This window comes from Prionailurus viverrinus, chromosome B2 (assembly GCF_022837055.1).
Source record: "Prionailurus viverrinus isolate Anna chromosome B2, UM_Priviv_1.0, whole genome shotgun sequence".
Classification (NCBI taxonomy): domain Eukaryota; kingdom Metazoa; phylum Chordata; class Mammalia; order Carnivora; family Felidae; genus Prionailurus; species Prionailurus viverrinus.
In genome coordinates this window covers 2,823,759-2,838,721 of record NC_062565.1, presented here as the reverse complement: position 1 = coordinate 2,838,721, position 14,963 = coordinate 2,823,759, and the positions used below count along the sequence as shown (strand labels likewise).

At 47.4% G+C, this 14,963-nt stretch overlaps 2 non-coding genes across 2 annotated transcripts; both read left to right on the top strand.

The window, feature by feature from the left end:
• Positions 1 to 2,138: 2,138 nt before the first annotated feature.
• TRNAQ-CUG (transfer RNA glutamine (anticodon CUG)) lies at positions 2,139 to 2,210 on the top strand. The gene has a single exon. It is a non-coding gene; the product is annotated as a tRNA-Gln (tRNA).
• Positions 2,211 to 10,535: 8,325 nt separating this feature from the next.
• On the top strand, positions 10,536 to 10,617 carry TRNAS-AGA (transfer RNA serine (anticodon AGA)). The gene has a single exon. It is a non-coding gene; the product is annotated as a tRNA-Ser (tRNA).
• The last annotated feature ends 4,346 nt before the right edge of the window (positions 10,618 to 14,963 follow it).

Genomic DNA, 14,963 nt, shown 5'->3' with positions numbered 1-14,963 from the left:
TTCTTTCAATTTTTCTTTCAATGGTGAGCCTAGAGATCACCACATAGAGTCCTGACCCAACAGTTCTTATATTACCATCTTTCCAGACAATGCAAAGGACTTAATGTTAGAAAAATTTAATTCCATTCATTCGTCTCTTGATTTAAATGCCATTGTTTGCGTGCACTTAATTTTTTTAATGTTTATTTATTTTGAGGGGGAGAGAGACAGAGCCTGAGCCAAGAAGGGGCAGAGAGAGAGAGAGAGAGGGAGACACAGAATCTGAAGCGAGCTCCCTGATGTGGGGCTCGAGCCCACGAACAGTGAGATCATGACCTGAGCCGAAGTCCAAGTCCGTCCGGCGTTTCACCAACTGAGCCACCCAGGGGCCCCTGTTTGTGTGCATTTAAATTCTACATTCATTTTCTCCTCCAGAAGACATTCGTATTGTTTTATTCAGTCAATATTCGCTTTAATTTGACGATAATGTTCCATTTTTATTTGTATTTTCTGCATCTTCCTCTGAGATCCTTTCTACTTTATGTCTTAATCTTCAGGAAGCAGCTGGAATATGGTTTATGAGATAGCTATGACTGGGGGGAACAATGCTTCTGTGAGTGGACAGGAAAAAGCCCAAGGAAACTAGGTTTATTTTGTTTTTAATTTAAAAAAATGTTTATTTGTGTGAGAGAGAGAGAGAGAGAGAGAGAGTGAGAGGAGGAAGGGCAGAGAGAGAGAAACAAAATCTGAAGTAGGCTCCACACTGCCAGCACAAAGTCTGATGCAGGGATCGAACCCATGAATCCATGGACTGTGAGATCATGGCCTCCGCCAAAGTCAGCTGCTCAACCCATTGTGCCACCCGGGCTCAGGCCTAGAAACTAGGTTCAAATGACACAGGATTTGGCAAACTCACTGACAGTCAAGAGAGAAAAAGCTGTCGGGCACCTGCCTTCCATTTACATGCTAATTTCTTTACCGATTCCTGGAAAAGGTCAGAATGTAAGGGGTCTTCTCAGAGAGGACGCAGTAGAGGTGCGATTGCCCCACGACAAAGATGAGCCCGTCCGCCCTTCCGTCCCCATTTCATCTGACCTACTTATGTGTGAGTCCCCAGACTGCCTTCTCGGGAATCTGCACCCCAACAGCCCCCTGAGAACCAGTCCAGCTAGTATTTGGGCTTCAGTCACGGATACAACTTTGACCTTATTCGCAAGACAAAGATTAATGAAAATGTTAGTCACAATTAAAAGGTGGTTCTCCTTCAGCAGTGTGATGCTTCATTTCTACTTAGAGAATTTGTTTTTATTCAGTTACAGATCAGGTTAGGTGACATAAGAGAATCTCCAGATGCAGAATATTCATAGCCTGGGGTCCATGAACACCTGGAATAGTTTGCAAAACGATATATGTATGTATCTAGGGGCACCTTTGTGGGAAAGAGGCTTCCCAGATTTTATTTGATATGATCTGGAGGCAAGAGGCAAAAGAAATATACCAGGAATCTTTGCTCTAATGAGTTCTTTATCTTGGGAAAGAAGAGAAGAATTTTTCAGCAGCATTTTGTTGGGGGAGAAGATGTAAGATGCCTGTGAATGAGCACGAACATTTTAAACCAATTCCCAGGGACTGGTACCAGCCCCCATACCTTCTCTGATGTGGGACTGACCTCCGTCTTGCAGGAACTTGGCGATTACTTACTCTCAGGAAAGATGGTTCGCTCCGTCCTCAGCCCTTCAGCTTGACAGTCTGAGATCGCTTCTGTCCCCTACCGTCCCCCCTTTTTTTTGGGGGGGGGGTGGGAGGATCTCATCCGCGACAGCAGGGAGTCTTGCTGCTGAGAAGCTCGGGAAAGGGGGAGCCGCTGCACCTGCGTCTGCGCAGCCGGGCGGGGGCGGCCGGGCCCGGATTGGGGGTGGGGGGTGAGCTGCAGAAAGGGCAGAGGGCGACAAAAAGCAGGACCTGTCTCATCTGTCCCTAGAAGCCGATTTGCTTCGGAATTTTGCGCCGAGAGCCCGGTGCGCGCGAGGAAAGGCCTGCGTCACGGAGGCAGGCTGATACCTGCCCAGGGCGCAAATGTCAGCTCTTCCGAGGAACCTGAGCCACAAATGGGGATGCATCCTGTCGGGAAGAAGAGCTGTCAGCGACAGCGGCTGTGGGGTTCCATGGTGTAATGGTTAGCACTCTGGACTCTGAATCCAGCGATCCGAGTTCAAATCTCGGTGGAACCTAAGTGTTTTCATCCTTTTTTTTTTAGTTTTCTTTTTTAGGAATGATCGTCAGGGAGTCCCCGGTTCACATGAAACCCAGAGTGTGATCTAGAAGGCGAAGATGACACGAACTCTTGTGTGGACCCCACTGCCTCCCTGCCGTCTTGTTCGGAGTGCAGAACCACCTCCCTCTTTCTCCCCATTTTCCTCTCCCACCTAACAGATACTCTGTGACGCTCGTAACTTTGAGTTGAGTTGAACTTTTCCTGATTGATTGCTCTATAAAATGCCCTGAGCTCACTTGGTGCAGGGTCAAAAGGATGCGACAGAATTGAGGGAGAAAAGAGATCCTCTTGAGCACAGTACTTTTCTGCCCAGAGAGAATGAGGCTTCATAATGTCCAGTAGGTACAGTGACCGGACTTCAGAGGTGTTTCATTTTCCACGGAGAAATGAAGACTTGTGAAAATCTATTCATACTTTAAATAAAGGATTTCTTGAACTGTCTCAGATATTTGAACACCACTGGATGATGCCCATGTAAACTTGAAGCACTGTGGTCAGAGCAAATAAAGACTCAGATACATTTTCTAAGTATCTCCGCGGTGTTCCTTTGGTCGTTTCCATGACATTGATCCACCGCACAGAACTGCTGTCGGTGACGAATATGTTCCAGAGAAATCACGGGGCTTTCAGACTGCATCCTAGGACATCTCTGCGATCGTTTTATTTTCATAAAACTGAACGTTCTGATTGCAAGCTGGTTGTTTTTCTGGTGAATGTCTGCGTATGCCACAAGTTCAGGCAAGACCAGGAAGTTCCCGCGATCCTCAAGAAGTAATCCCAAAGTGCTTTCCTTACTTTTATTTCATCTATTGCCTTCCTAAAAACTGTGTATATACTTTTTCACTTAATATTTGCTAATGGGTATAAGCTTTTCATATGCCCTTTTTAAAGGTTTATTTATTTTGAGAGCTAGAGAGAGTGCGAGCAGGGGACTGGCAGACAGAGAATCCCAGGCAGGCTTTGCACTGGCAGCACAGAGCCCGATGTGAGGCCGGATCCCATGAACCGTGAGATCATGACCCGAGCCAAAATCAAAAGTCAGAAACTTAACTGACTGAGCCACGCGGGCGTCCCTAAAAATTGCATATTTTAATTTCAAGATACAGAGTATCAGGCTATAAATGCTCTTATGGGTCTTACTCTTTGACTTAATCACATATTGCTAAAATTAATTGTTATTTTTGTTGCAAGTAGCTGCCATTCATTCAGTCATTCGTTCACTCCTCCTTTCATGCATAATACTCTACTGTGTCGATATACCGCAGTTCATTCATCCATCTTTTTGTTAATGGGAAACTCACATAATTATACATAATACGAATTTGGTTTTGACTTAGGTCAGCTCTGGGGTCATGGGAAATTGAAACTGTTTTAGGGCAGAGAAAATCCACAATTCGATAACCACGCATTTAGCTGGAATTTATAACTCTCAGCTGTCATTCGCTCCCTCCAAAGGCTTGGGCACAGTAATAATCACTCGCCCTTCTATATTATACTACCCCGTTCTCCTAATTACTCATAATGCCTTAATTCCTAGAGTTCACTGCCAGCAGAACTATGTCTCCAGGTACAGTAGGCTATTACTGGCGCGAACAGCTTAAATATCTACCTACACTTACTGTTTCCGGGAAGCAGTTCTGCATAAGACTCTTGCCATCAGTTTCTTTCTTCTGAAGGACGAGATCTTGCTTTCAGACATCTGATTGGCAAAGCTGAGGGCACAGGCCTGTCTTCTAGCTGCACGGGAGGCTGGGGACTGAGTTATGGCTGCCGTCTTGAGCATGCGCAGTTCATAGCTAGGCGTTTCTTCCTAACCTATGAAGTCTCCGCCATATTAGTGCACTATGTTCAGCAATATGATTATCACCTACTATTCCTTTTTCGTAACTTGCCCGACTTTTCTTCTCCCAGTAGTTTTCTCATCTGTCATGATTCATTAGCAGAATATATTCTAAAGAAGGTTATTAAGCACAGCAAATAGAATTATATCATTAAGAAGTAAATTATGAAAAAGATCGCTTTTAATAAATAATAAAAAAACTAAAATCAGAGAGGGGAAATTTATTCATTGATCTAAAAGCTCAAATATATAGTTTCAACAGTAGAGATAACAAAAGTGAGAGCAAATTAATGAACAAGAAATTGGAACTAATGAGCGAGTGGTATACAAAAATTATAAAGAACAAGAACATTCAGAAACACACGAGAAAATCTAAATAAGCAGTGAATGCATAAGACAATATCATTAGTAATTACTACCTTTTCAGGTGTAGTAACAAAATGAAACTAAAATTATAGACAGCAATGATATAAGAAATGGGACATTGTGATCAGGGTCAAATTAGAGTAGAGTTATTTATTATGAGAAAAGATTAAAGACAAAGTTCATTGAAGTCATAATTCAGGCAAATGATAAATGACTGTAAAATCAGTGTTTGTCTGAGTCCCTTGCCGAAGCCACACAATAACCACTTGTAACAAGGAATATTAAATGCTAGGATTGAAAGAAAGAAAGAAAGAAAGAAAGAAAGAAAGAAAGATTATTGAAAAAATCAATTAATATTAGCATTATATTTTGTTTTTTAAATGTTTATTTATTTTTTTGAGAGGGAGAGAGACAGAACATGAGTGGGAGAGGGGCAGAAAGAGGGAGACACAGAACCCAGGGCTCGAACCCACGAACCACGAGCTCATGACCTGAGCTGAAACTTAACCGACTGAACCACCCAGGCGCCCCATAGCATTATTATTTAATGTAGTGTATGACATGTGAGTATACTGGTGTATTATAATTGTGCTGTAATTAAAAATTTAATAGTCAAGAATTGGAATATTGATATTATTGTGTTTCACCGTCATTTGCTAAATTTTTCTTCATTGTGCTGCACAGTTGGGCCCCCCAAAACTGCCCTCTTGTAACTTCGATGGACCCCATTTGTTTCTAACCCTTACTCCTTTTCTTCATAGACTTTATTATATCTGAATAAATGAAGATTTATCCTAATTTTAGAGTTTTTCTTCCTCATGAAAGTGGAATATGGCAAAGTAAACATTCTACTTTTAAATTATCGTGAGCGGATGGAAAGAATTCTCAAACAGGGCTTTTTCTTTAACGACTCAAAGCCAAAATAGAATGTCATTTTTTAAAGTTATTTTTAAATATTCTAGAAATGAAGAATTAAGATACAATCACATCTTTATTACTCTTCATTTTATTCTAAAGCAAATCTTTATAAACAGTTTTGGGGAATAAAAGTATGAGATGTTCTGTTTTAATGTTTATTTATCTATTTATTTTGAGAGAGAGAGTGAGCATGAGTGGGGGAGAGGGGCAGAGGGGGAGACAGAGAGAGAGAGAGAATCTTAAGCAGGCCCCAGGCCCAGAGCAAAGCACAAAGTGGGGTTCAGTCTCACGACCGTGAGATCATGACCTGAGCCCATGAGATCATGACCTGAGTCAGATGCTTAACTGACTGAGCCACCCGGGCACCTCATGAGATGTTCTTCTCACTGCTAGCTGTCTAGCTAAAGAACTCTCAATATTTATATTATCTTTTTTATATCAATTCAGTTTTATTAATTCTTAATATTGCATAAATAAAATTAGCCATTTTTAACAAATTATTAATTATTGAAGCATTTTAACCCCAGAAATAGTGAAAATCCATTCATATTTCAACTAGCAGATGGTATTTAAACGTTTTCTTAAAGTTTATTTATTTTTGAGACAGGGAGAGACAGAGCATGAACGGGGGAGAGTCAGAGAGAGAGGGAGACACAGAATCCAAAACAGACTCCAGGCTCTGAGCTGTCAGTACAGAGCCCCACGCGGGGCTCGAACTCACGAACCGCGAGATCATGACCTGAGCCGAAGTCGACCGCTTAACCGACCGAGCCACCCAGGCGCCCCAAATTGATGGTATTTTAATAGATAAAGCACATAAGGAGATTTTCATTCCGTGCTTAATAGCTGGAATTATTATTCTTGTCTCAAAATTACTTGTCGGATAGTAACAGTAAACCTGTTACTGCAAACACTAGTAGTCTTACACTGATTAGACATGATGGTAAACAATAGAATCTCATGATTGTTTATTAAACTTAGGTTTAAGGATGCCAACAATGCTGTGGAAATAGGCACCTGGCCTCTTAGCTTAATAAAGGCAACAGATAGAGCAAAATCAATCAGCAAAGTGTTGAATCTATGGCTAAAATCAAGTTGCGTTACATCTGATGCTGATTACATTCAGATTTGTTAAGTATGAGTGTTGAGACTTTAAGGGAAACCCTAATCATAATAGAAATGGTGCATTTAAGGTATATGTTTTACTTTGAGATCATTGGAAATTCAAAGGCACTTCCAAGAAATAATACAGAGAGACCTCCTGTGCCCTTTCCCCAGTTCCCCCCAAGGGTGACATCTTGCAAATTATCCTCCAATGTGAAAACAAGGATGTTGACATAAATATAGTGAAGATAAAACATGGCCACCGTCACCTCCCTTTCCCGGTACACCTTCTACTTTCCTCCCTCCGCCCTCATTCCCTCACCCCTCGCAACCACTGATTGATTTTCATTTCTATGTGTTCCCGTTAAAGAGTATAAGAGTCTTTCGGCGACTGAAGCCGGGAAGATTCTAGCCGGGGCCGAGGATATAGGACCACCTTGTCCTCCTCCCCTTCGACCTTTCCCCAAAGCCCCTCTATAAAATGGTTTGATTCCCCCCCCCCCACACACACACACAAAAGGATGCTATATAAATGGAATCATAGAGTATATAACCCTTTAAGGTGAACTTTTTCACTCGCTGTAATTCTATTAAAGTGAGATTTCTGTTTGCAATCCTTTTTTTTTTTTTTTTTTTAATTTTTTTTTTTTCCAACGTTTATTTATTTTTGGGACAGAGAGAGACAGAGCATGAACAGGGGAGGGGCAGAGAGAGAGGGAGACACAGAATCGGAAACAGGCTCCAGGCTCTGAGCCATCAGCCCAGAGCGCGACGCGGGGCTCGAACTCACGGACCGCGAGATCGTGACCTGGCTGAAGTCGGACGCTTAACCTACTGCGCCACCCAGGCGCCCCTGTTTGCAATCCTTTTAATGAGCAGTGATGTTGAGCATGTGCTTCTCAGCCATTTATATGTCATTTTTGGAGAAGTTCATTCAAGTACTTTGCCTAATTTTAACACTGGGTTGAGTAGTGGGAATTCTTTATATAATCTGGATATGGAACCCGATCTTATCAAACATACAATTTATGAATATTTTCTCCAAATCTGCTGGTTGTCTTTTCCCTCTCTTGATAGTTCCCCCGATGCACGAAGCTAAAATCGAGGTGCCAATGGGTCTGCATTTCTTTCTGGAGGCTCCAGGGAAGAGTCTGTTACCTCACTCAACTGGGTCAGAATTCGGTTCCCTGTGGTCGTAAGACCAATGTTGCTTGCTGCCAATAAGCTTAAAACGGTTTCCGTCGTTTCGAGGCCATCACGTTCCTTGGTTTGCAGCCCTCCTTCCTCCATCTTGAAAGTCAGCAGCGATGGACGGAGTCCTCATCTCCCATATCTCTGGCCTACTGTTTTGCCTCCCTCTTCCACTTTTAAGCACTTTAGTGATGAGACTGGGCCTTCTCAGATAATTCGGGATAAGCTCTCCATCTCCATCCCGTTCGCAAGAGCCATTTTGCCACGTAAGGCGACATATTTGCAAGTGTTGGGGGTTAGAACATGGACATTTGGAGACACCATTATTCTGCCCATCACAGCAGCTACGGAGTGCCTTTTTTTCGTTCAGTGTAAGATCTTTCTGGTTCTTGGCGTGACAAGTGATGTCCAATTGGCTCGAGACATTTTGGGTATTATGCTATGAGACTTTGGATCTTATATAAACCTTCTGCGTTAGCTGGCTCCCTCTAACATCTAACACTGCTCTGACAGGGGAAGGGGGAAACGTTCTGGTTACGGCCAGGGAGCGATAGCATTTCAGGTTCCCCATTCAGCCTCTGTTGCTACCCAAGGTGTAGGCTCCTTATTGCTGTGCAAGAGAGGGAGTCCTGGGTCCCCATTAGGCTTCCTCTAGTGCTTCCCTGAATCGGAGGGGTGGGAGAGCCTCATCCTTGCCCCCCGTGTGACCTCCACTAACACTGAGCAATGATGAACGTCTTGTCTCTCCACTAGGCCTCTTCCAATCTCACCCCGGTGGGGAGGGTGAGAGACCAGGTGGGGTTGGTAGTGCAGGTCCTCCAAGGGGTCTCTAGGGACAGGGCCTGGGAAAGGCCTTTTTAAAGCCTGGAGCAGTGAAAGTCTCAGCCTCGTACTCTGCTCTCTCTGAGATACTTTGTGGCGGGGGCAGGGGGCAGGGGTGGAGGGGAACGCCCTGCTACAGTCTGGCAGGGATGGATTCGGGCCCCCCCCCCCCGTGTCTTTGCTGCTTGTGGGTGGGGTGAGACTGCAGTTTGCTTTCATTTCCATCTTCCTGCAACTGAAAACCTCTCCAATGGAATGTTTAACTTCACTAAGCACACAACATGAACTTAAAAGCCTAAATCCTAAGACTCAACATACAATTTTTAAAATATAAAGCTTTCAGAAAAAGGCAAGCTTAGGTCCAGGAACTTGTCAAAATATCATGACTTCCTACTGGGAAAGCACTCTCAGCCTCCCATCCACCCTCGCTAATTTAGATTATATAGATTGGGGTTTTCTTTTCTTTTATTTATTTTTTTTTGAGAGAGAGAGAGAACAGAGGAGGAGCAGAGAGAGGTGGGGACAGAGAATCCCAAGCAGGCTCCGCATTGTCAATGCAGAGCAGGACAGAGGGCTTGAACTCACAAACCCTGAGATCATGGCCTGAGCAAAATCAAGAGCCAGATGCTTAACCAACTGAGCCCCCCCCCCCCCCCAGGCGTCCCTAGATCATATAGATTATGCAGCACACATACCAACTGGCTATCTGACCCTTCAGGACCGTGTGGTCTATTAACTGTCTCCGCAGCCCTGTTGGTGAAGCCAACCCTCCAGCCCAGCTGGTCGTCATGGTAACTGCCTGCTTCCACCAGGGTCCTGTCACTCCCGTTGCCATTAACAAGCCCAGCTCTGTGACCACCTGTCCTTCAGTGAGCCCTGAATGTCCCAGTAATTCTAGTCCCTTCTCACCGGCACATTTCTGATGGCCTCGATGAACAGTGCGGTCATCTGGGTGAGACCCGGGGTCAGGCGGGGAGCTCTTGGGGCGCTGGTTACGACCTACCTCCATCTGGCTCACCATGGTGTGTGGATTGGCGAAAACTCATAAAGCCCTGCCCTGGAGAGCTGTGTATATTTCTGTGTCTGTTTCGCTTCCATGAAGACAAACATCAGTTTGCCTTGATGGAGAGCTCTGTTTAGCCAAAGGAATAAAATCCAGCAGTCTTTCTGAACACATTGCAACATAGTAGACAAAGACATTCTCATTTTAAAGCATGAGACACTGAAACAGAGATTTTAAGTGACTCCCCCAAAACCACACAGGGAGTAGGGACGAAGGTGATGTCTGAACCTGCCCATGAACCCCAGGGTGGGGGTGGGGGGCTCCCGCGGCAGAGTCTGGGCGTGAAATCCTCAAGCTTTGAACACGATTGTTTCATAAAGTAAATCCGAGGCTGAAAGTGGTAAGGAACCTGGGGAAGAAGTCCTACCTGGCTCCCGAAGAGACAACTGCAGCTGACTTCTTCTCCTTCAAGTCACAACTCTGAACAGCGCGGTTTTTGGTTTTGTTTTAAAGTAAGTTTGACTCCTTGGAAACGGGCCGCGAGGACACAGCAGGTGTATGTCCGGTCGGTAACCAGAGTGCACCTTCTGCCTTGAAGCAGCCGCAGGGTCTTCTTCCATGTGCAGAACCCAACACTCGTCTTGAAAGTGGTTGGTCACTTGGAGTTGTCCAGCCTGTCGCTGTCCTCACAGAGCCGCGGCCGATGCTACAGCCCGTGCGGGTTTGCTGCGCGTCTCCCGGGTCCCCTCGGCAGCTGGCCGCGCAGGGAGCTGGGCTCCCGGCAGGTGTCCTGCCCCAGCCCCTTCCGGCAGGCCGCCCGAGGCAGGGTCCTCCCGAGCTCACAAGGACGCGTGACTCCGCCAATTCGCCCCGCTGATGTCCAACGGGAAGAGACGGGAACAGCAGATGCGCTTCCTGGTGGAAGATGCGAGCCCCTGACGCCTGTCCCTGCCCCCTGCCCCTGGCGCCTGCCCCTGACACCTGCGGGCCTCACGGGCCTCACGGCTACTTATGCTAATGAGGCCCACGGCTCCCGTGTAGTCGTGGCCGAGTGGTTAAGGCGATGGACTAGAAATCCATTGGGGTCTCCCCGCGCAGGTTCGAATCCTGCCGACTACGGCGCCCCGCCCCCACCTGGGGGCCATCCTATTGTCGCCGCCTGAGCCGGGAAGGCAGCGACCCGGTCCTTTCTGGGGCGGCGGCAAGACTCCGCGCTTGCCCGGACAGGAGGCGCGCGCGCCGTGTTTCCGTGCACTTTTGCACAAGTCACGCGGCCACAGTCCTGCAGGGGTGTCCCCGTCCCCGAGGAGGAGCCAGGCTTCGCGATGCTCCCGTGTCCGCCGCGGTCCCAGCCCCGCTCTGACGGCAGCGTGTCCGCCCGGGAGGTGGCCGCGGGGTCCGCATCTCCGAGGAATCGCACCTTCGTCTGGACGCTTGTCCCACCACGCACGGCCTGGCCACTGGAAAGGACATCCCAGGAAACTTTGGATCAAATACAGAGGAAAGCCACGACCGGGCGATGGTCCCCAAGTTGTGAATCCAAACCACTGCACAAGTAAGGAAATTAAGTAAAGCCATTTTCCTCCTCCAGCAGGGTCGACGGGGTCTCGCTGAGCTGGCTGGTCCTGGGGTCCTGGACAGGGGTGGGGTGGGGGGGAAGAGAGGGGCCAAAGACAAGGAGTTTGACCCTCCCTGGGCTCAAGCCAGACCCGGTTCAGAGGCAGAATCGCACTGTACGAATTACAGGCAGGGGGTCGTGTATTAAAGGAACACTCTCGACTCCCTGCCTGGACAATCCTTGGAGACTCCGGCCTGTCACTGTCCTGGCTGCTTCGTCGCACCCGTGTCATCACACCCGTGTGCACCTAGTGCAAGGATGCTTCTCATAACTCCTCGTAAACACGGTGCCCACCCTACGGATGGATGACCGGATCCCTGCCTCCTTCATGTGTGTCTCCAGACACACAATTAAAAGCACTTTGAGTCGCCAAGTCAACCGGGCCGGTGGTGCTGAGCTGTGACAGGTCCTCGCGGCTGAGCAGTGCCAGTGGGATGAACGTGACTCGGCCGGGCCCGGGCCTACAAGACAGGTTTCGAAGGGTGAACTTGATCTTTCTTTGCAAAACGCATCATCTTTCTTCTCTCCTCCTTTCCCATCCAGGTTACCGGTGGCTGAGACTCAGAACCTAACAGAATTCTAAAATGTCAGAGCTAATGGAATGTTCGGGTCCTCTTGTGGAAACAATTCCTAATTTTAGAGGTGAGGGAAGTGACCCATGTGACATCAAAGTACAGAATTTAAAAACAGAAATGTGTTCAGAAAAGGGCGTCTGGCTGGCTGAGTTGGTAGAGCGGGCAACTCTTGATCTCAAGGCTGCTGGTTCAAGCCCCACGTGGGGTGTAGAGATTGCTTTAAAAAATAAATGTAAAAAAAGACAGGTTTTTTTTTTTTTAACGTGTTCAAAAACATACCTTAGAGGAGAGTTTTGATCTGTCAGCGGGAGTTCCTCTCATTCCCAATGCTTCTTCTGGAGGAGCCCGTGGAGGGCAGAGCCCACGTTCTGGGGGCTGTAGCAAGGATCCCCAACCAGGACGGCCCAGGACGCAGAATTTTGCTTCTCAGAGTGTGGGTGTGTGATCTGGTTTCCAAACATTGCCCCTGGGATTCTAGAAAGAGTTCTCCCTTTACTTTTAAATTGCCAAGATGTCTTGTAGAGGAGGAAGACAAAACCGACAACACCACACTGGTGGACCGTGTCCAGAAAGCCAGAGTTCCGGTGATTTCAACAGAGAATGTAAGGAAGGAAGTGGAGACGACCCGATAGGGCCACGCTTCACTTTCCTCCATCGTTTTGATATTCAGAGAGTAGTAGCATTTCCAGTGGAAATACGGCCACAGCTGTAATGTAAAGATTTCTATCAGTCATGTTAAAAAGTAAAACAAGTATAATTCATTTTAATAATGCTTTATTTAACCCAATACAGCCAACCTATCATTTCAAGCTGTAAGCAATTTGGAGAGTCGACGAGATATTTTGTTGTTGTTGTTTTTTCCGGGCACGATCTTCCAAGTCTGGCGTGTAGTTTGCACTTGGAGCGCGTTTCCTTGGGTCCAAGGGCTCACTGGTTCCCCGAGGCAAGCGGCTAAGACACCACAGATCCGCAGCGTGTAGAAAGCACCACACTGAGCGTGCAGGACATCGAAGCCAAGGATGGTCTACGCGGGAAACAACTGGGTACGTCTAAGTTGGGAGTCTCCCGGGCGCGCACCTCGCGGCGATTCGGGGACTACTGTCGCTGTGACTCCCAGCATTTCCAGGCGCTCTTCCCGACTCCCTGGGTGTCTGCGGCGGCCGGTGAGCGAGGCTCGCAGCCCCTGTGTCCGAGCGGCCGGCAGGGAGCGCCTGTCCGGGCAGCGGATGCAGCTGTTTGGGCACCGAGGACACTGTCCGTCCCTTGCAGGACGATTTCTAAGAAGGCAGAGGCCAGGAAGCCGTGCGCCTTCATCACTCATCAGCTCCCCCCTCTCCTCTCCTGGGGGGTGGGGGGGGCGCGTCTCTCTGATGGGCTGAGTTGCTTTGCCCTTACAGCAAAGGTAGAATTCCTCGTGGGTGCAAGTTGATGGTTAGCTTCCGCCCTCGCTTCCTGCCACCCGTGCATCTTGGAGGCTGCCTTCCCACGGCTCCCGCTTGGATACTGAGAGAGTAGTTCATCCCCCACCCCCGGCTTCTATGCCTCTCCTGGTGTCTTTGCCAAAACACGGTTTGAGAAGACGCACATCACCGCTAGCGCCCCCAAGTCACTTTTTGCACATGTATCTCCTTTCAGCCTGGTGTTGTACTTCTCCTTCATTGTGTCTGCAGAACGTGTGTCTCAATGGACTGTCCCGTTTCAATCCTCAAAGTCCAGCTGATAAACTATTTCAGCCACTGTCGTAGCAAATCACCCCACTTACGAATCTAACTGGTGTCGTGTCCTTTCTAAATAGTAAATTCCTACGTGGAGTGTCCTTTGCTCTCTCCTGTCTTCCTGGCTTCATCTGAGAGTCTGCAGAAAGTAGATGCATGAATCCAGCATCTCCCCTCACATGTCTTAAGAAACCTCTGTGTCCTCTGTTACATGTGCTAGTCCTTCAGAAGGAACACAGCACTGCCAGGAAAATGCTACTTGCGAGGTGTCTGTGACTCCCGGAAAGAAAGGCAGAAAAGGACAAACCAGGGGCTTCTTCTCAGTGGAGACCATGGAGTTGGGTTCGGAAGGGGGGAGTAGAGGATCCTGTGACCTCTGGTTACAAGGGCACAGAGTTCTGTTCCACTCTGTTGGGCCTGCGTGTGTCTGATTTTAGTGTCTCGGGGGTGTGCATTGAGGAACTCACACCTGGCAAAGGTGAGAGAAGTCGTACAGCTGGTTTGACTAGGACCTGAGCCTCGGGCCTGGGTGTGCCTTGGCCTCCTAGTTTATAAAGTTGAGTTTAATGACTCACATAGACGCGTTTCAGAGACGATATTTCTCTGGCAACTTTGTGTTTAATTACAGTGTAGTAGTGATGAAACTTATTCGTTAAAATAAAAGGAGACACAAAGGAGAGGCTAAAATGCAGACGGTTTCTCAGTCTGCTGTCTGTGGCCTCTAACAGTGTTTGTGAATCCCCCCCCCCCCCCCCCGCCCCGTGGTCTCTACAATTGTTGGTTTTGCCCCCGGGGGTGGGAGTCTCTCTGTGAGAGGGTGAGTAAATGTTATTTTCCAGGCCGTGGGATTTTGAGCCAAAAAATAAGTTAATAATTTCTTCCTTAATAGCTTCATGACCACTGAATGGGAAGAAGAGCTTGCTACCTCGATTTTGTTGTTTTGGGAAGCACACAAAATGACTAAGAGAAGACATGTGGGTCACAAATAGATTCCTTCTAACTTGTACTAGGTTTGTCTGACGTGAGTCCAACATGAGTGTTCTCAAAGACAAAGTCCCACTCACTACCACAGGAGGGAAGAAGCTTTCTTGGAAACCACTAGGCTCACTGCCATGCCCACGTGTGTTGACGACGTACTCAGACCAAGACAGGCGGGTGTCCATCTAAAGCAAATGACTTTCAAGGACTTGGCTGATCCGTATTGCCAACGGCATCGACAAACTTATTCTCCTCTCCCCCCTCGTATATTACACGAGCGTGATTGTATTTTTGCCTTCCACTTCATCGCTGCCATTACACCCTCAGGAGGTTTTTGTTGTTGTTGAGATTTTATTTTCAAGTAATCTCTGCACACAGTGTGGAGCTTGAACTCACAACCCTGACATCAAGAGGCCCAAGCTCCACCCACTGAGCCAGCCAGGCGCCCCTACACTCAGGTCTCTAACAGCTATTCAAACCCTTCCCGTGTGGGCTCTGTTGCATGTGCAGAGAGTAGCCTTCCTAGTTGGACACAAGTCACAAGAGCAGGGACACGTCCTCCGCCTTCACTTTGTGTTA